Genomic DNA, 20,247 nt, shown 5'->3' with positions numbered 1-20,247 from the left:
TTACCCTGTGCCTCCCTAACCTTACCCTGTGCCTCCCTAACCTTACCCTGTGCCTCCCTAACCTTACCCTGTGCTTCCCTAACCTTACTCTGTGCCTCCCTTACCCATGGCAACCTGGCAACTGTAAACTGTAACCAGGGAGCCAGCTGTGAGACACAGCATTATGGGGCAGAGGACAGAGGCAGAGCACAGGAGGTGTGCCTTTTTATTTTCTACAGTTCAGCTTGAACTTGGAGCAAACAAGTTGTTTTTGTGTGTTTTCTTGGTTGGTTTTAGTGGATAAAAATCAGGGGCCAGGGAGCTGATTCCGCTGGCACAGCTACTTGCTGTGATGCCTGACACAAGTTTGGTCCCTGGGATCCAAGAGGTACAACCAACTCTTGCAAGTTGTTTGAACTCCACACACAGTCTGAAACACGTGTTTACTGATACACACAAACACAAAATTTTCATTAATTAATTAACTAAATTAAAAAGCCACAGACATGGAGGCACGGCTTATAAAACAAATGCATTGCTTTGTAAATGCAGAAAATCCATCCAGGAAGTTTACTTATGCTAGCTAGTTCAAAATGTAAATGACACTGTGTGGGTTACCAGTGGCGCAACTGCCCTTCCCCTTCTTTGTAAACTTTATTACTTCTGACAGCTTGAGGATAGGAATCATGACAGTTCAGACCCAAAGCCAAGCACCAGAGCGTGTCCAGAATGAGGAGTAATGAGCTGCGGACTCCAGGTCGCAGCATGCATTGAGGAACCACACCCTTATTGACAAATGGATGACTCCCCCATCAGGCCCTCTAGGCTTCTGTGGTCTACCTGGGCCTTGGACACTAAGTCATTCCTGAACCATGGTCCCCAAGAACAGATGTGGAAAAGATATCTCAACGTGAGTGACATGCCTGGTACAGGGCCCATCTGGCCCTCTATAGCCACACACGCCATGTCCTCTCCTGTGTGTCTCTTCTGGTCCCCATCTAGGCTGACCAGTGGCCACACACACTCCACTTCACAGGCAAACTTAAACCTTAGCTATCTGGAGTCTAGAAACTCTCAGGGTCATAAGGGACAGACCATGGATTCCCCCACCCACCTTCTCCCCATCACTCCCTAATGTCTCTTAAGGCAAAGAAGAAAAATGAGAGAATATTCCAGGAAGCCCGAAGAGAGCTGAGAGCTCAAGGGCAGAGGATCACAGAGTATGATAAGCTTCCAAGGAGGTACAAGATTCTCAGGTCACACCTCTTAAGAGGAGGAACACTGTCTGGCATACACAAAGCCAGGCAGAAAAAAACCGAAGACACTTAGAAATGTCAAATTCCATCTGGGCATGCCAGGAGGGACCCAAGTGAAGACTCGGCCTCCCACTGGCTGTGACCACTTCTCTGCAGCTCCAGCATCCCTTCTAGCATCTAAAGAGGATCTAAGCAAACAGGGTGGGTGGAAAATAGGAATAGAGAAAAAAGAAATGAAATTAAGCAACATCACATGGAGACTGGCCAAATCCTCCCGGTGTGACACATAGTCACTGCAAGTGGCCTGGGTCACTCCAGAGATGAGGGAGATGTGAGCTCCAAAACCAGATACCTGCCAGTTATCAAGACTGCTAGGATGCTGACCCTCACAGTCTCAACCCAGATGCACAGCCTCTTACCCGGTCCTCAAGAAGCCTGCTTTCTGAATAGTCAGGTGACATCCTGGGGCGCAGCAGAGAGTCACCTGTCATTGACTGCCCAGGGAGAGCTGTGGAGGGGGGAGTGGTTGGAGACAGTCTCATGGAGGAAGTGAGATCTGACTTGGATCTCAAAAAACTAGGTTCAACTAGGTCAGACAGAAAGGAAGTGGGAAGACTACCCCAAGCCGTGGGCTGGCAGATACAAGCCATAGCCACAGGATGGGTGGAGACCAAGATGGAGGAATGGGTCCCGAAGATCGTGAGTGGAAACATTTAGGAGTCACGAGGTTGGTCTAAGCCCACCTCTGCTTCTCAGACCTACATTCCCCATCAGTAAAGGCAAGATGAAGACGGGGATAATGGTACCCAACCTCTACAGATGCTGTAAAGTGAAGATGCTCCTGAAATGCTTGGGGTATCTGTTACCTGATGTGTGTGGTGGGAGTGGAGATGTAGCCCTGGCTGTCCTGGAACATGCTCTGTAGACCAGGCTGGCCTCTAACTCACAGAGATTCTCTTGCCTCTGCCTCCGGTGTGCTGGGATTAAGGGTGCATACTGCCTTTCCTGGCTTTAGGTGAGTGCTAGAAATCTGAACTTGGATCCTCATTCCCCTGTGGCAAGCACCTTATTGCATGAGCCATCTCCACAGCCATCCACCCCACCCCCCTTTATAAATTTTGAGGCAGAGTGTCATGCAGCCGAGGATAAACTTGTACTTTTGATCCTCTCTACTCTCCGAGTGCTGGGATTCTAAAAGTGTACCACCACCATGCCTAGCTTATGTGTTGCTGGGAATCTTGCACGCTAGACAAGCATTTTATCATCTGAATCAGATCCCAAGATGCTGCTGCAGCCTCCTCCTCTCCCTCCTCCCCCTCCTCCCCCTCCTCCCCCTCCTCTTCCTCCTTCTCCTCCTCCTCCTGCTCTTCCTCCTCCTCCTCCTCTTCCTCTTCATCTTCCTCCTCTTCCTTCTCCTTCTTTCTTCGTCTTTCACTCAAGGTCTTACTATATAGCCCAGGGTTGTGTCAAGCTTAGTTGGAAGTCCATACTGGCTCCAAACTCACAATCCTCCTGCCTCCAACAAGTGCTAGGCTTACAGGCATGTACCACCATGCTCAGCACATCACTTTCTTCTTTCTAACAGCCTGATGCTAAGGAGAAGTGAGCATAGGCCACTTGGTCACACATCCTCAGGAGCCTAAAGGGAGAGTCAACCATGTGGTAGAATACTCAGGCGGGCCACGATGGGAAGGAACCGCAACCTACTGCCCACATACTCTGTTCTAGAACATTCTACAACTACTGTGTCCCTGAGCTTCCAGCCTTTGCTTCCTCCTCCTCCTTCTTCATCATGGTTTGACAGGGACTGCAGCCCTCCACCAGCTGTTCTCTGGGCCTCTTCTCCCTAAAGTATGACCTAACGGAGGCAAAAGCGTCCCCTTGCTGCCAGCGTGGGGGTACCCACCATTCTGGGATGGTTTTTTTCAGTCCTGCCTGAATTTCTGTCATCAGTGCCCTCCACTGAATTCTCTGGAGCTGGGTATTCCCTACACACCCAGCACTTTCTTCCAGGACTGTGACTGACAGCAGTCTACTACATAGACATGGCTAAGATTACAGTTCCATTTGCCCTCGATTACTCTCAGAGGCAAAACAACAACAACAACAATAAATGGTTATGATAGGCTCTCAAGCATCCAGGCAGGCATAGTGATATACATCTGCAACTTCAACACTAAGGAGGAAGAGGCAGGAAGATCACAACATGGGGTCCAGCCTGGGCTAAGAAAGGTGGGAAGTAGGTGTCATCGACATGCTTGCATTGCAAGTCTTGGAGAACCTGACCTCCAACCTTAAACTGGTGTAGAAGCGTGTATTTTTATCACAGCATGGATATGGCAAAGACAGGCTGGGAGATTCAGGGCTCCCTGGCCAGCCTAGCCTACTTGGCAAGCTCCAGGTCTAAGAGATGAGCACCTGAGGAACCAAATATAAATTGTCCTCTGGTCTCCACATACTTATGCACACATGCCTGTACACACACACACACACACACACACACTCACACACATACATATACACACTCACACACACACTCACACATACACATACACACACTCACACACACATTCACACACACACTCACATACACACACACACACATACACACACATATACACACACTCACATACACACACACTCACACACACACACTCACATACACACACATGCACATACATACACACTCACATACACACACTCACAAACACGCACTCACACACAAACACGCATTCACATACACACACTCACATACACACACATGCACACTCACATACACACACACTCACATACACACACATGCACACTCACATACACACATACACACATACACACATGCACACTCACATACACACACTCACATACACACACATGCACTCACATACACACATACACACATACACACACACTCACATACACACATGCACACTCACGCACACACACACTCACGCACACACACACACTCACATACACACACACATATGAAAAAGCAAAGGACTCAAGTGCCTCCCTGCACCACGGCCCCTCTCCCCCACCCCCATACTCCTCAGGGAATGCAAAGTAATTCCAGTGGTCCAGCCCCAGAAGGTACACTCAGAGCATCTAAGTGCCTTCAGTCCAGCCTAGCACAGCTAGGCTGAGGTACCAGCAGCGCCCCAGAGTAGAGACCAGACTGGCACACAAGAGGCATCCCTTCTCCTCAGAAGTCCTTCAGTGGGGACAGCAGAGCTCTTTCAGGACAGGACACTGCACAACAGCTGGGACTCCTCTCCTCCAGGGTGACTGGCACAGAGACGTCCCTCCCTGCAGCTAACTGATTTCAGCCCTCCTGTATCACAGCCCTCCTTCCTCTTCTCTCAGCCAGTCTAACCCCAGCTTGGAAGTCCCTCTGCCCTTTCCCTCGCTGAGCCTAGCTCACCCTCACAGGACCAGGTTGTAATGTAAGAGCATTGATTGGGAATGGCAATAGAGAGGGCCTGGGTTTGAGGCCTAGCACTGCAAACAAGCTCTTAAGTGCTTACTGCGGTCAAGAACTCTGCCAGGGTTAAAAATGCCAACCAAGACCTCAGGACTGGGGACCACAGAGAAGATAAAGGAAGAAGGCTAAGTATGACCCAAGGAGTGAAGTCAACTAAACCAGATCTGTTCATGGGATTGGCGGTGGTTTGACTGTTTTCTGAAGAGTCCTGTAGCTCACACTGGCCTTGGACTTGCTACATAACTAAGGATGCTGCCAAATGACTCATCTTGCCTCTGCCTCCCCAGTACTGGGGTTCACAACCATTTTTATGTGGTACTGGGGAGCAAACCCTCTTCTGTCCTTCAAGGGCACTAGGCACACAAGCGGTGCACATGAAGAACACTCACACACATAAAATAAGAGAAGTAATTTTTAAAAACCTTCCATGTATACGTGTGTATCTGCAGGTGGTTTTGTGCATGTGAGTGCGGGTGCCCTCAGAGGCCAACACAATGCTAAGCAAGTATTCTGCCAACTGAGCTACATCCTGTCTCTAAACAGGTTCTTGAAGGATGGGGTATCTGTTTTACTCATCAAAAGACTAAAAAATTCTTAGTTCCTTCCGTTATTTAGTGTGTGTGTGTGTGTGTGTGTGTGTGTGTGTGTGTGTATGTGTGAGGGGGGGAGCAAGCCTTTGTGAGTTTATATTCTATACTTCATTTATTTCTTTTTATTTATTTGTTTGTTCTTCAGGACAGGGTTTTGGTTTGTGAGTGTGTGTGTAACCCTGGCTGTCCTAGAACTAGCTCTATAGACCAGCCTGGCCTTGTACTCACAGACATCTGCCTCCCTCTGCCTCCCAAGTGCTGGGATTAAAGGTGTGCGCTACCACCAACTGACCCCTTTATTTAGTATGTATATATGTGGGGGGCCTTTGTGAGTGTGTGTGCACCTTGTGTGTAAAGGAGCCTTCGAGGCCAGAGGAGAATGTCTGATCCCTAGAAACTGGAGGCTTTATGAGCCATCATGTGGGCACTGAGAACCCATCCAGGGTCCTTTGCAAAAGCAGCCAGTACTCTCAACTGAGGAGTGATCTAGAGAGATGGTGGCTCCAGGAAGAAGAAAAGTCCCTTCAGCATCCTTAGGGCAACTGTCCTTCTCCACACTGCTCCAAACACAAGGTGGCTCGGGTAGCAGCCCTGGGTCAAACAGAAGACGAGAGATGCAGCCCAAAGCCCTTTGAGGGAGCCTGTGATGACTGTGAAAACCCATGTCCAGTGTCTGCAGGGTCTAGCTAGCACAAGAAAGGAACGGTAAGCTAGAGCTGGCGTCACAAACATGTATCTGCATGGTCTCAAGGGGTTTGATTTAATCCTGTCACTGTCTTCAAAGTCAGTCTTTGTATTTTTTAAAATGGGGCCCCACATTTGCATTTGCATCATAGGGTCCCACAAACTATGAAGCTAGTTCTGAACAAGAGGCAAGGGTGAGGGAAGAGGAGAGAAGGAAACCTCTTCCTAAAGCTGATAGGAATGTGGATGCTCCTCAATGGACCAAGCTTCGACAGTGGTGGTCACAGATTAAGTGCAGACTGGGCACAGTGCTACAGTAATGCTCAAAACCAAACCCAAACTGACCTAGACCACATTCCCCTACCCCAGAGGTTGACCAGTTGGCTGATAATGCTTCAATGAAACAGGCAGACAAGGTGAGAGTTGGCTGGATAAACTTATGTAATACAGACTCAGACTTGGGGGGGGGTCGCGGCATGTCAAACGGAAACTTTTGATCTTATGATTGTTTATAGGTTCAGACCAAGAAGAAAGAAAGAAGGAAAGAAAGAAAGAAAGAAAGAAAGAAAGAAAGAAAGAAAGAAAGAAAGAAGGAAAGAAAGAAAGAGAAAAAAAACCCATGTTAACTTAAGTAACCTGCCCCGAGAACACTGATCAACCTTTACTATTTGATCAAACTGTTATCTTTATTTCTAACCTACTGAGGATACTATTATCTCACCCAAACCCTAATCCTCCATCCAAAGAGAACCCTGATTCTAAAATATGGCCTTCTCCAGGGATGGTAGGACCAGAAAGGACTTTAGGAGCCATCAGGTTTCAGACTCTTGTCTCTTTAGGGAAGGTCCTTCTAAAACTATCAATATGGCTTCCAAGGAACCTTGACAACATCACCACCCCACCCCACAACCTGGTCCAATTCTCACTTCATAAATGAGGAAGCTGAGGCTATAACAGGGGAAGTAACTGATCAAGGCCACCCCAAAATGGGGGCAGGATCAGAACCCGGAAACTTTCAGCTTCCCCTCCTAACCTCTCAATTTCACGAGAACAAACACACTCAGATACCCACTATATAACTCCAGCCCTGCCACACACAGAGAGACAGTACAGTTTTCCCTACATCTTTGACTCAGGTCCTTTTCTTTGTCTTCCAGAAAATCAAATCTGGTTTCACGTATTTTAAATCTGTGGACCTGGTGTAGGACACACAGCTGGTGTTCAGCACATTTACTCTCCAACCCATCATTGGTAAGGTAGGGCAAGTCAAAGGTCAAGTTGTAGGTCTTTGTAAATTCTTGGGACTTGCAAACACTGCCTTTTCTTTCTTTCTTAAAATTTGGTTTATTTGATTTGGTTTGCATGATGTGTGTGCCCTAGGAGGCCACGAAGGGTTCAGATCCCCTGGAATTGGGGGACAGACAGTTGTAACCTGTCATGTGGCTGCTGGGAATTGAACCCATGTCCTCTGGAAGAGCAGTCAGTGTCCTTAACAGCTGAGCCATCTCTCCAGCCTCAACATTGACTCTTCTGAAAGAGTGATTTAGCCCTAGGTTTTTCACTTACAGGTAAGGCCCACACAAGTGGACAGAGATAAGGTGAGACAGGGAATGTTTCCACTCCACCACACCAGAAAGACAGAGCCAGAGCTCTGGGGTTACGGACTGTGAGCCACACTAGCTTCTGTAATACTGAGAATCAAACCCAGGGCTTTGGAGCATGCTGGGAAAAAATGCTCTACCCATGCCTGGGCTCTGTGCATTTCAATGTGTGATTATTGTTTCTTTCTTTCTTTCCTCCCTCCCTCCCTTCCTCCCCTCTGTTATTCCTTCCCTCCTTCCCTCCCTCCCTTCCTCCCTTCTGTTTCTCCCTACCTCCCTCTCCTCCTCTCTTTTTCCTTTGAACAAACAGGAACTGAGCATCTATTGTGTGTCAGGAATGGCCTGGATACTGGACATGCAGCAGTGAGAACACACACTGGTGTTTCTAATTTACAAGGAGACATACTGGATAAATGAATATACAGCAAGTTGTATAGTTATGAACATGCTGGAGAAGATAGCACAGGGGTGGAGGGGCAGAGAATGGTTCAGAAGAAACAGACTTAGTCCTGGAGAATCAAGAAGGGAATCTCAAAAGGAGGTGTGGAACATCTGCGGTGGGGTAGGGTAGGGGAATCTTCCAGACAAAAGGAGCAGCGAGTGCAAGGGTCCTGAGGCAGGAACATCAAGCTCTAGTATGGTCTGAGTGAGGGCAATGGCTGGCTATGGATGCAGGACAAGATGGGGAGGAGGTGGGAGCCAGAGTTGGTGGGTCCTGAAGTTATAGCAGTGTTTGGCCTTTATCCCAGGCAGGGAGCACACAGGGGAATAAGTGACTTGGCATAGCCAATCACATGACTTTCTGACCACTGTCATCACCAGGCAGCCTGTGCTGAGCAGTAAGGGGAACCAGGTTCGGGAGCCAGGCCCTGAGCTCAGTACGGCCTCTCGGCATTACTGAGAAAAACCTTCCCCTTCTCTAAATCCCCAGAGTGAAATGGGAACATCAGGCTGGGTGGTGTCTAATGTCCTTTCTACAAGATTGGTACATTGTCATTCTGACCTTGACAGTGAGAGCCCCAAAGCATCTATCTCCTTTGATACAGGAAAAGGCAAAGGAACAGTGGCCACATTTCTGGGACCTCCCCCGACCCTTCCCTGATGCTTAACCAACTTCAAGCCATCTTCTCACAGCTCTCTAGGATGAAGAGACCAGTCAAAGAATCAGCCTCATCCCTCAGTTCTATATGATAAAGATGGCCAACGGCAGGGCCGGTCAGGTGGCTCAGCTCGCTGCCATGTCTGATGGCCTGACCTCTACAACTGGTCCCTACAAGTTGCCCTCTGATTACCACACATATATCATGACACATAGCTACACACACACCACACACACACACACACACACACACACACAGGCACACACACGCACACAACAAATACTGTTTACGTATTTTTTATGATTCTGAGGTCCTACCACTAAGGAGAGCACAGATTTCACATACATCAGGACGAAGTGCAGCCTGCAGAAGCCAAACCATCGGGTTCTCTGAGCCTTCTCCTCAGATCCTATGCGTCCTTCAATGGCTGCTCTTCTCTTCTCTTCTCTTCTCTTCTCTTCTCTTCTCTTCTCTTCTCTTCTCTTCTCTTCTCTTCTTCTCTTTTCTTTTGTTTTGTATTTAGTCTTTTTGAAGACAGGGCCTCAGCAATTATAGTGTCCTGGAACTCACTCTGCAGTCCAGGCTGGTCTTGAACTCACAAGAGAGCTGCCTGCCACTGCCTTCCAGGTGTTAGGATCCAAGGTGGGCTTCAGCACTGGTCCCTCCTGGCTTTAAGAATTGCTCCTTCTTCCAGTTTCCTTGAGGGCTCTGTCATTGGAAGGAAGGAAGGCCCAACATTCCTCCATCCAGTTGCAGGAACGGGGTCTGTTTCCCCAGTCAGCCCGGGAACTCCTGAGAATATGGATCCATCAGACTGTGAGAGTGTCCGGTGTCTCTTCCTAGGCCTAAGCCATCAGACTGAGTCACTCTCAGGAGAACTTTGTCTTCCACTCCTATGGGGAGCTCCCCAAGACAGACCGTGGGTCCCTGAAGCAGAGGTTGTGTCCCTCCTTTGGCCTAGAGGCATCCTGAAGATGGAGTTTATCTGCTCCACTCCCTGCTCCCCACAGCCTTCTCTATTTTTAGCAGTTTCTTTAAACAGTTTCTTTAAACAGGGCAGAGTGAAACACTTAGATGGGACTGCCCACCCAGGCACATGAATCAACCACGAAAATGAAATCTGAACCTCAATGCTGAATGAAAAGAGAGTCAGAAGTCAGCTTCACCCAGCATTTTCATAGAGACTGGTTAGGTCCAGCCCAAAGGCTGTCCTCATTTTACAAATACTCCTCTCTGGAACAGGGGCTGGAGGAAGCTGAGGTGCACCATGGGACTGAGAGCAGGGACCACACTGGGTGCCATGCAAGCCCAGGCACCACTGTGTTTTGGCTTCTGTGCTGGGGAGAGGACTCACGTGACAGAGCTGCATGGCTCGTCCCTCAGCAGCAACAGAGGTGAGGGGTGTGTGTACAAAGCTTAGGACTGGGGCTTGAGGCTGGCTCAGCTCACGCCTGGTTCCGCAGGTGAGCTATGAACTTTACCCCAGACAGGGAGAGGGGGTAAGAGGGCTCCTCTGGAAGCCAGCTTCGACCACAGAACTGCAGAGGGGCATCAAGGCGGAGACTTCCAATGTCTGCCACTGGTGAGTGGCTTCAGACCAGACAGCACAGCCTCTCCACAGCCCACATGGGGAGCAGTGGCCATTTCAGCCAGGAGTGGGTCTTTTAAACATTCATTACCAGCCCCCACTTCTCCTAAACTGGGGTTTGGGGAAAGCCTTGAAGATTTCTGCTGCTTCTTACTGACGACACAGGTTGATTGTGGAACTGGATCTTCCCTCAGTGTCTAGAGGGCTTGGGAGATTGTGTGGCTGAGCCTCAGCTGGAGACCAGCTGGGTCCCACTGCATACAGGAGCTTGGGCACACTGAAAATGCCACTTGCAGGCTGAATAGATAGCTCAGGGGTTAAGGGCATTTGCTGTTCTTGTAGAAAACCCAGGTTCGATTCCCAGCCCCCTCATGGCAGCTCACATTTTCTTTAACTCCAGTTCCAGGGGATCTGAAGCCCTCTTCTGGCTTCTGAGGATCAGGCACACATGTGGTGCGCTTATATACACGAACCCAAAATACCCATATGCATTAAATAATTTTTTTAAAAAAAAGAAGGCACCTTCTTGGATATGAAAAATCCTTAGGGAAAGGCTGACCTTACCCTAAAACTCTGACCAAAGATGTGAAACCAAAAGAAACCTCACAAGGAGGCAGGAGTAACACGAAGAACAGACGGCCACCAGCAGGGTTCCGCCACCACTGTCCACACAGTGAGGACGCAGAGCACAGACTACTCTTTAAATGGGCTGGATATGAGTTCAGTGTTCCCACAGCTTCTTCTACCTCCACACCTGACATTAAGCTACAGGTAAGTCAACTGATCCCCGGGGACGCTAAAGGATGCAGATCCAAACGTCTGGCAATGCAAAGCCACAGCGGCTCCATGAAGCGGACGTTTAAAGAGCTCAGGATGTCTCAGGTGTGGGTACTTCGGCTTCAGTCTTGTATCCAAGAGTTTTTGGCAGCACCGGCCTCCACTCATTCAACACCAGTAGCATTTCTCCCCCCTCTCCCAGAGGTGACAGTCAAGGGGTTACTTGACAGTACTAAATGCCACCCCTCCAAGTTTCAAGAAGAATCCCGGCTGAGAACCACTGTTTAAAGTTTAGACATCTGAGGAGACATGGTAAAAAATAATAACTGACATATTGTTTGAAATTATGAGCATCTAATTCCCCCTGACTCTCTGGACACCACGACTTTGCAAACTCAGTGTGTAGCTGCCACGCCTCGGCTTATTCATTGCCTAAAAGCAAAAGCTAAGTGCCTGGAGTCCTTCAGCCCTTCCCCACACTTTCCCAGTCTGGTTGTAGGCCACGCTTTGACCTGCCCATCTGCGCATGTGCCACACACCTCGAGTTATTGGCTGCCTGAGTCAAGGTGCTTCCAGCTCTGAAGAAGTACTAGGATGAGGCAGCAGTGGCTACACCAGGAGAGCAGATCCATTCTCATTACCAGCATGATGGATCCGCTATACACTCCATAACACTTTTTAGAATGAAGTGTGATTAAAGGTACATTTTGCCAAACACAGAAAAAAAGGCCAGAGATACCCAATCTAAAAGTCTTGGAAAGGGGCTGGTGAGATGGCTCAGAGGGTAAGAGCACTGAAGGTCTTGAGTTCGGATCCCAGCAACTACATGGTGGCTCACAACCACCCGTAATGAGATCGGATGTCCTCTTCTGGTGCGTCTGAAGACAGCTACAGTGAATTACGCAGGAGCGAACGGGCCATAGCGAGCAGGGCTGGAGCGAGCGGGGCAGCAGAGGTCCTGAGTCCAATTCCCAGCAGCCACACACATGATGGCTCATGGCCATCTGTACAGCTACAGTGTACTCATACACATAAAAAAAAAAACACAAAAAAAAGAAAGAAAGAAAGAAAGAAAGAAAAAGAAAAAGAAAAAGAAAAAGAAAAAAATCTTGGAAAGATCCACGACCCAGTAGAAGAATGAGTGGAATAGGAACTCCAAGACAAGAAACACAAATGGACCCTGAACTTGTGAAAAGAAACTCCACAATGCCATCTGACCCCACCACGAGAGAAATGCAAATGAGAACAGACACCAATGCCTATCCTGGGGGGTGACAAAGATCAAAGGGTATGATAAGCCCACGTTGGCAAGGCTGCCTCATTCATGGATAGAACTCACTACTACCAGCTACTTGAAAGGCTCTTTTCAATGTGTGCCAACATCCCAAACATGGATGTGTCTGCCAGTGATTCCACATCTAGAAACGTATCCTGCAGAAAGAGCCCCACCTCTGAAGAATGGTGCAATTCACAGGTTAATGATGACCGAAGAAAGGAAACCTGCTAGATGCTCTCCACTGGGGGGAACAGCTTCATCAACTGTCTTTATTCTACAAGAGGGGATGCGAGGCACAGGATGGCGCCAAATGGGTGTGATCAGTTGAAAAGCCCTGTGTATTTATACATGCATGTATACCCATAAGTTATTATTCCAAAGACACACAAAAGTGGTTGTTTCTTGAGAGAAGGGCTGGGTAGCAAGAAGTATTTGCCTCACTTTAGATACATGCACACTTTATGCTACCAACAATTGCTAGTCAAGCAATCAGTCAATACCAAGGGAGCTTAGAGTAAAGGGCAGTCTTCAGCCTCATGCTGCTCTTGCCAGCTGTGTGCGGGCATGCACCAGATGTTACAGGCCAGTTTCCATTCAATCCTTTATTCCCACGAGTATTCCCACCTGCCGGAGTTCAAATGGTCCAGGTATTTTGTGCGCATGTCCAGATGCATGTGTGTATACGAAGGTGTACGCGCTAGGTGTGTCTGCCATTGCTTTTGTTTTTTGAACAGAGTCTCTCACTGTCCTTGAGCTTGCCAAGTAGGCTAGCCTAGCTGGTCATTGAGCTTCAGGGATCCTCCTGCCTCTGCCTCCGAAGAACTGGCATGACAAATGTGTCCCACTAACCACTGCTTTTGTATACAGGGTCTGGGGATCAAACTCAGGTCTGTTTACCAACTGAGATATCTCCCCAAACCCTAATGTCCTTGGCTTATTTGTTTGTTTTGTTTTGTTTTTAAATTCAAAAGCAGGAAGTATTTGCCACATCCAAAGCATAAAAGAACCTCACCAGCTCCCTTCTTCAACAGTGTTTTAAAGGCATTCCAACCTCAACACTGTGTCGCCTTCCTTCTGAAAGCATGTCGTCACCTAGATGGCCAGCAACCATCACCCCGCAGCTACAAGGACAGACAGGCAAAAGCCTTTAGAAGTCCTTCTCAGGATCAACTGCCAGGGACCCAGATACATCGGAGCTCTTAATAATGCCTCAAAGCACTGTTAACCAGGGTGGCGCATCACAGAACGGCCTAGACCCCAAAACTTCTCAGGAGTGGTAAGAACCTGGAGCAGTCACCCAAGGGAACTCCCTGTGGCGCTGCCTGCAGCAACATTTTAATGGCTTATTACCCAAGGGTGCCACTGACATCGCTTTCAACCCCACCCCTCCGCCCCTGCCACTCTGTCATAAAATAACCCTCATATTTTCAGCTGTAAATCAGCATTTGTCAAACTCTAAATTGGGCCATGGCAATATTTATTCATCAAAAGATAAATCTTCCCTGCCCGTCATAAATCTGCTTCGTAATTTAGAATGCCATCACTCTTACCTGAAACCTTGTCAAAAAGTGGCCTGAAAGAGTCAAGCAGTGTGCAGTTGGCTATGGCTACGGGTACAGTCGTAGCTCATCTGTTTAGTTTTCTGTGTGGGGGAGTGGGGAGGTGAGGCTCTTCAAATGAGTTCTACCAGAGAAGCTGATTCACCCAGAGAAGCAAAGACCCCTCCAGTGGGAAAAATAGAGAGGCAAGAAAGATGGTAATAGAAGCAGGTGAGGCGTGTGCAAAACTCAGGTGTGTGTGTGTGTGTGTGTGTGTGTGTGTGTGCACAGACACGTAATAATAAATAAATAAAAATAAGAGGGGCTGGAGATGTGACTCAGCTGGTGAAGGTTCTTTCTGTCAAGCCTGGTCAACCAAGGCTGCCGTGAAGTTGCCTGATACCACTGGAAGCGGACCTGCCAGGACTAATGTTAGAATTGATAATGGATTTGGAATTCATTTTTGGTTGCTGCACACTGAGAAACTTTTCACAGTGATGGAGATGTTCACCACCCTTCTCCCACCTTCAGCCTACAGACCTGCACATGGGGCCACCAGGGGGACTTAGACAGCTTGGCTCTAGAATGGATGAGGTCCAACAAAAAGGTGAATCCATCCCCAACAGGCATAATCTCTTCCTTTTGTGATCCTTCCTCTAACCACGCCAATCTGAGGAGGGGCAGAAATCAGCCCTCAGTGTGGGTTGCTTCTCGAAGGTGGGGGTCCATCTGCTGAGGGGTGGCTTCTGTCTCATTCCTCCACTCTCCTTGCAGCAGCTCCCTTACACACCGCCACCCACCCAGCTTCACCTTTTACTACCAAGTCACCCCAGTCCCACTTCCTCTGCACTGCTCCACAACCTCACAGCTTGATCTGGCACAAGAACATGCTTGGGGCTGCCGTGCACTGGTGGTTAATGGCAAGGTGGGTTTCTAAGCCACACACACACACACTGTTAATTTCATGTTCAAACACATGCTCCTAGTTCGTGTTCGAGTAAGGGAGGAAACCCCTCCCCAGTGCCAAACACTGAAGTCTTTACGGTACTTAACTAAACAAAGAAGGAATGGATTTTTTTTTAAAAAAAAAAAAGCCAACTTTACATGTTCACAATAGGTGCCGAATTTCTCACAAGAATCTTTACAACCAACAGATCAAGCTGCTACCAGTACCTCATAATCTGCTGGCTATCTGAGCATTAAAGCCAAGGAGGGCTGGCTCCTGCTCTCACAGCCATTGCAGTACATTGAGCTCCATAGAGACAGCACGGGGGCAAGCGAGAGCCAGACGGGCACTGGGCGACTCTATGCCTTAGGAGGAAAATCAACTAAACATGGGCAAAGGAGATCTGAAGAAGTCGAGAGGGAAAATGTCCTCATATGCATTCTTTGTACAAACTTGCCAGGAGGAGCACAAGAAGAGGCACCCGGATGCTTCTGTCAGCTTCTCAGAGTTCTCCCAGAAGTGCTCAGAGAGGTGGAAGACCATGTCTGCTAAAGAAAAGGGGAAATTTGAAGATATGGCAAAGGCTGACAAGGCTCGTTGTGAAAGAGAAATGAAAACCTACATCCCCCCCCTAAAGGGGAGGCCAAAAAGAAGTTCAAGGACCCCAATGCACCCAAGAGGCCTCCCTCGGCCTTCTTCTTGTTCTGTTCTGAATACCGCCCCAAAATCAAAGACGAGCATCCTGGCTTATCCATTGGTGATGTTGCAAAGAAACTAGGAGAGATGTGGAACAACACTGCAGCTGATGACAAGCAGCCCTACGAGAAGAAGGCTGCCAAGCTGAAGGAGAGGTACTGGAAGGATATTGCTGCCTACAGGGCTCAAGAAAAACATGATGCAGCGAAAAAGGGGGTGGTCAAGGCTGAGAAGAGCAAGAAAAAGAAAGAAGAGCAAGAAAAAGAAAGAAGAGAAAGATGAGGAGGAGGATGAAGAAGATGAGGAAGAGGAGGAGGAAGAAGATGATAAAGATGAAGAAAATATGAATAAGTTGGTTCTAGCGCAGTTTTTTTTCTTGTCTATAAAGCATTTAACACTCCTGTACACAACTCACTCCTTTTAAAAAAAAAATTGAAATGTAAGGCTGTGTAAGATTTGTTTTTAAACTGTACAGTGTCTTTTTTTGTACAGTTACCACACTACCGAATGTGTCTTTAGATAGCCCTGTCCTGGTGGTATTTTCAATAGCCACTAACCTTGCCTGGTACAGTCTGGGAGTTGTAAATTGGCATGGAAATTTAAAGCAGGTTCTTGTCGGTGCACAGCACAAATTAGTTATATATGGGGACAGTAGTTTGTTTTTTGTTGTTTTTTTTTGTTGTTGTTGTTGTTGTTTTTTCCCTTTTGGTTTTATTTTTGGGGTTTTTTTTTTTTTCACCTTCAGTTGTCTCTGCTGTAGCTTATACGAAGGTAATTGTTGTTCTGTTAACTGAATACCACTCTGTAATTGCAAAAAAAAAAAAATTGCAGCTGTTTTGTTGACATTTTGAATGCTTCTAAGTAAATACAATTTAAAAAAAAAAAAGCCAAAGAGGGCCGGAGGGGGGGCGGGAGGGAGGTGCAGTTAGTACAGTGCTCGCTCCAACCGTGGTACAAACCAGGCACGGTATGCACACCTGTAATCCTAACCAGGCACTGTATGCACACCTGTAATCCTAACCAGGCACGGTGTGCACACCTGTAATCCTAACCAGGCACGGTGTGCACACCTGTAATCCTAACCAGGCACGGTGTGCACACCTGTAATCCTAACCAGGCACGGCTGTGCACACCTGTAATCCTAGCACTTGGGAGGTGGAGACAGGAGGATCAGAAGTTCAAGGTCATCTTGGATTCATAGGGAGTTCAGGCCAGTCTGGGCTATGTGAGACCCTGTCTTTAAAAAAAAAAAAATGAAAAAGAAAGAAAAAAGAAAAAAGAAGGAAAGACCACACTCCGGGGGATAGCATGCCCTCACCCTCCGGGGGATAGCATGCCCTCACACTCCGGGGGATAGCATGCCCTCACCCTCCGGGGGATAGCATGCCTTCGGCTAACACTCCGGGGGATAGCATGCCCTCGGCTGGAGGCAGAGGTAGTTACAGGCTCCAGCTTTACGCTTTGGCTTTGCTGTGGAGTTGTTAAGCACTATTATCATTGCATTTGTGTGCACATATATGTGTGTGGGCATGCATGGGTGCCGATGTGTGTGTGTGTGTGTGTGTGTGTGTGTGTGTGTGTGTGTGTAAAACAGTACATGTGGAGGTCAGAGGTTAACTTTTGGAAGTCAGCTCTCTCCTTCCAGACTGTGGGACCCTGAGGCTGGCGCTCAGGAGTTCAGACTTGGTGATAAGTGTCTTTACATGCATAGCTAATCTCTCCAGCCCATCACTGTGGAGTTAGAGAATAAATAAGCAGATAATTGTATTAAGAGAGGACCGGAAGAAGGTAGGGAATAATAAACAAAGCCAGACTAGACCATTTTCCATCTCTCTATACTTGTCTATTAAGTGGTTAGGTGGTGCCCAACCCCCAAAATAGAAGAGCAAGAGTAATCTGTCCGTTGGCTCACTTCGGTATTGACAGGCCTTTTATCAAGTGTGTGCATACTGACCATTGACCACAGCCAAGCACAGCTTCCAGTCACGCAAGCCAACTTCTCTGTAGCTTTGGTTCACTGAAACTAAACAAAACTTGAAAAGTACATGCTACCTACCCTCTGAGTTTCATGCACTTCAAGAATGCCCAAAACAGGCAGAGGCTCATGTCTGTAACCCCACACTCAGAAGTCATGAGTTCAAGGTCAGCGTGAGCCACACAGTGAGTTCTTGGATAGCCTGGACTGTGGTGTGAGAATCTGTCTGCAAACAACAGAACACTTCTAAACGGTGGTGACATTGCCAAGAGGGGAGAGTAGCTTCAGGCTTGGAACCCTCAGGAGATGGGGACTGTTGGAAAAGAGCTTAGAGCTCCCCAAATTAGCTCTGGGACATTACATAGTGACCGAGAGTATGTTTTTCAGTAGTGGGCACTGAACCCCAAATTCCATACATGCTGGGCAAGGTCTCTGCTGACTGGGCTGTGTCCTCAGCCCTCTGGCTTGGTTTTAAAAAGTGTCTTGTAGCTTTCCCTTGGGAACAGGTTGACTGATCCAACTAAGAGTATCATCACCTAAACCTTCCATGTCATCACTAAACAAAATTAGAGAAAAAATAATAATCTTGGGGAAACAGAATGGTTTTGTTTTTTTTAGTGAAAACCTTCCATTTTTCTTTAAAATAGCTTGTTTGGGTTCATTAGCTAGAACAAAGACAGTCCACATGAACATCTTCAAAGCTGGGGCCCCGATGAAGGCAAGGCGGGAACCTGACTACCCAGCCAGGAATAAAATAAAACGAGTCAAGGTCAGACTGTGCTATGGGCTAACCAGCCGGACCCATCGCCTGGAGGCAGACCCCCTGGCCCCATCCTGCTCCAAATCAAGACACCTCAGAAACAGACACAGCTGAACACAGAAAGCCATGTGGAAAGGAGGGACTACAGCCAGGAGTGAACCACCAGGATGGCCACCTCATTGTTCCACACCGCCGACCTCCAGACTTCACTGAGCCACACCGCCCGTGCTGTACCGTCACCCCCTGTCACATCCGTGACTTAGTACTGGGCCACTGGACCCACAGAGTGTGCCTGGTGAGCCAGCTCAACCTCTTCCCTTCACACGACTGTATTATTTTCCAGCCATGGCTTAAACAGCATCAACAGCTCAAAGGCAAGCTACAAGCAGACACTCCGAGTGAGTCTACACTTGGTTTTATCATGGTTAGGACCACATAGCAAAACCACGCGTGGCCCCTGGACACTGACCTCAGCGTAATCCATACTCAAATCAAACACTTAATTTCTCTACTAACTGCGATTTCTATCTGGCCAGCCAGCTACTCCTTCTACAAGTCACGTACAGTGCAGCCCTCCCTGGCCAGCTGCCTTAGGGAGCCATACTTAAATAGTTCTCACCGGGCTTGGTGGGGGTCTTCAGGTTTTCCCCGGAGTCAGTAGGAAATGAGAAACTATGGTAGAGGCAAAGAAAGTGTGGGGCAGAATTCCACTTTCTCCACCTGCTTCTGCATGGCTAACCCGCTGCAATTCTACACAGGAAGGCGCACAGAGGCTCAACTGAAGTAACCATGCATCCCCCCCCCATCCTCAGATAAGAAAAACAGGGGGGGGGGAGCCTGCGCACTGGGATTTGCATAATCTTTGCAGGAGGGTAGTGTTTAAAGCTTCCCTAAAGCCAGCTCACCCTCGCTTCAGATCCTCCCATAGGCCTCAGAAAACAAAACCATCAGACACAAGCAAAAGCATCCACCACAACGGCCTGAGAAAGCAGTATGATTTTAAAAAGAAAAAAATTTAAAAAGGTCATTTTGCTCTATTCTCTGAACAGACACAACCAGCTTTGTTCTGCCGGCTTCCCCACTTCACTTCCTGTTGCTTCCACTCCCCCCCCCCAAACTTTGTATTTTCGCCCAGGTTTCACTACAGGTTTCAGTGGGAGGCTGTCGCAGGGAGTGGGATGTGGCTGGATGTGTTCTGAGACACAGGACTGTACAAAAGACAGAAATCACTACGGCCCAACCGCTGGGAAAGTACACCCAAAATATCACAACCTCGCATCAACAGTGGGGGTTCTAGGAAAACACTTGTGGTGAGGCCGACTTTGTGGGGAGCACACTGTGTGGGCATTGGCCACTTAACCACTAACTAATAATACCAGGTGGCTTCAGACTGGCAGCCCGGAGGAGCTGAACCCTCCTGAACCCTTCCATGAGCCCTGTTCTCTAGGGAGCCTGTCCCTTAGAAGATGATGTGAGACACTGAAGAGCTCCATGAGTGGGACCCCATCTAATCTCCACCTTAAAAGAAAGAGAGGAACAAAAAAGGACATCGGAGCAGATGTCAGCTGGCCGCCCTCTATGCACAGGGCAGGGTGCTGAGACAGAGTCTTGTCTCGGAGCTGGTTATAGCCACACAGCACTGGGCCCCAGCTCTCTTGTCTTGCAGGGCGGGACTTCTTAAGATCTTATCAAATTAACAAGAAACAGATGCTTAATAATATCAGTTCAGAGGGTTGGGGAGACAGCTCAGTGGTTGAAGTGTTTGTTGCATGTACACGAGGACCTGAGTTCTGTCTCTGGCACCCTGACAAAAGCCAGATAGAGCAGCACACACCGGCAATCCCTGTCCTGGGAAGACAGAGACAGGATCCTTGGGACTTTCTGGAGAGCCAATCTAGCTGCATTGGGAAGTTCCAGGTCCTGACAGACCTTGTCTCTAAAATATAAAGTGAAGACACAACTGAAGAAAATACCAGATGCCAACCTCTAGCCTCCACCCCCCC

The 20,247-nt window shown here is 48.2% G+C and overlaps 1 protein-coding gene and 1 pseudogene across 17 annotated transcripts in view; one reads left to right on the top strand and one right to left on the bottom strand.

The window, feature by feature from the left end:
• Positions 1–20,247, bottom strand: part of Trerf1 (transcriptional regulating factor 1) — a 230,772-nt gene that overhangs the window by 146,852 nt on the left and 63,673 nt on the right. Inside the window, exon 1 of one of the 17 annotated variants that reach the window (XM_031347588.1) lies at positions 18,864–18,882. The exons of 15 other annotated variants lie outside the window; for them this stretch is intronic. The gene's annotated coding sequence lies outside the window, so the exon portion shown is untranslated. Of the gene's footprint in view, positions 1–1,654; positions 1,746–18,863; positions 18,883–20,247 lie in introns of those variants that run through there. One more of the 17 variants, XM_031347587.1, reaches the window with a different exon arrangement.
• The window catches only part of LOC116074476, a 41,027-nt pseudogene continuing 35,789 nt past the window's right edge, over positions 15,010–20,247 (top strand).

The sequence above is a fragment of the Mastomys coucha genome, unplaced genomic scaffold, assembly GCF_008632895.1.
Source record: "Mastomys coucha isolate ucsf_1 unplaced genomic scaffold, UCSF_Mcou_1 pScaffold3, whole genome shotgun sequence".
Lineage (NCBI taxonomy): Eukaryota > Metazoa > Chordata > Mammalia > Rodentia > Muridae > Mastomys > Mastomys coucha.
The sequence above is the reverse complement of the archived record's forward strand: the minus strand, read 5'-3'. Positions and strand labels throughout refer to the sequence as shown.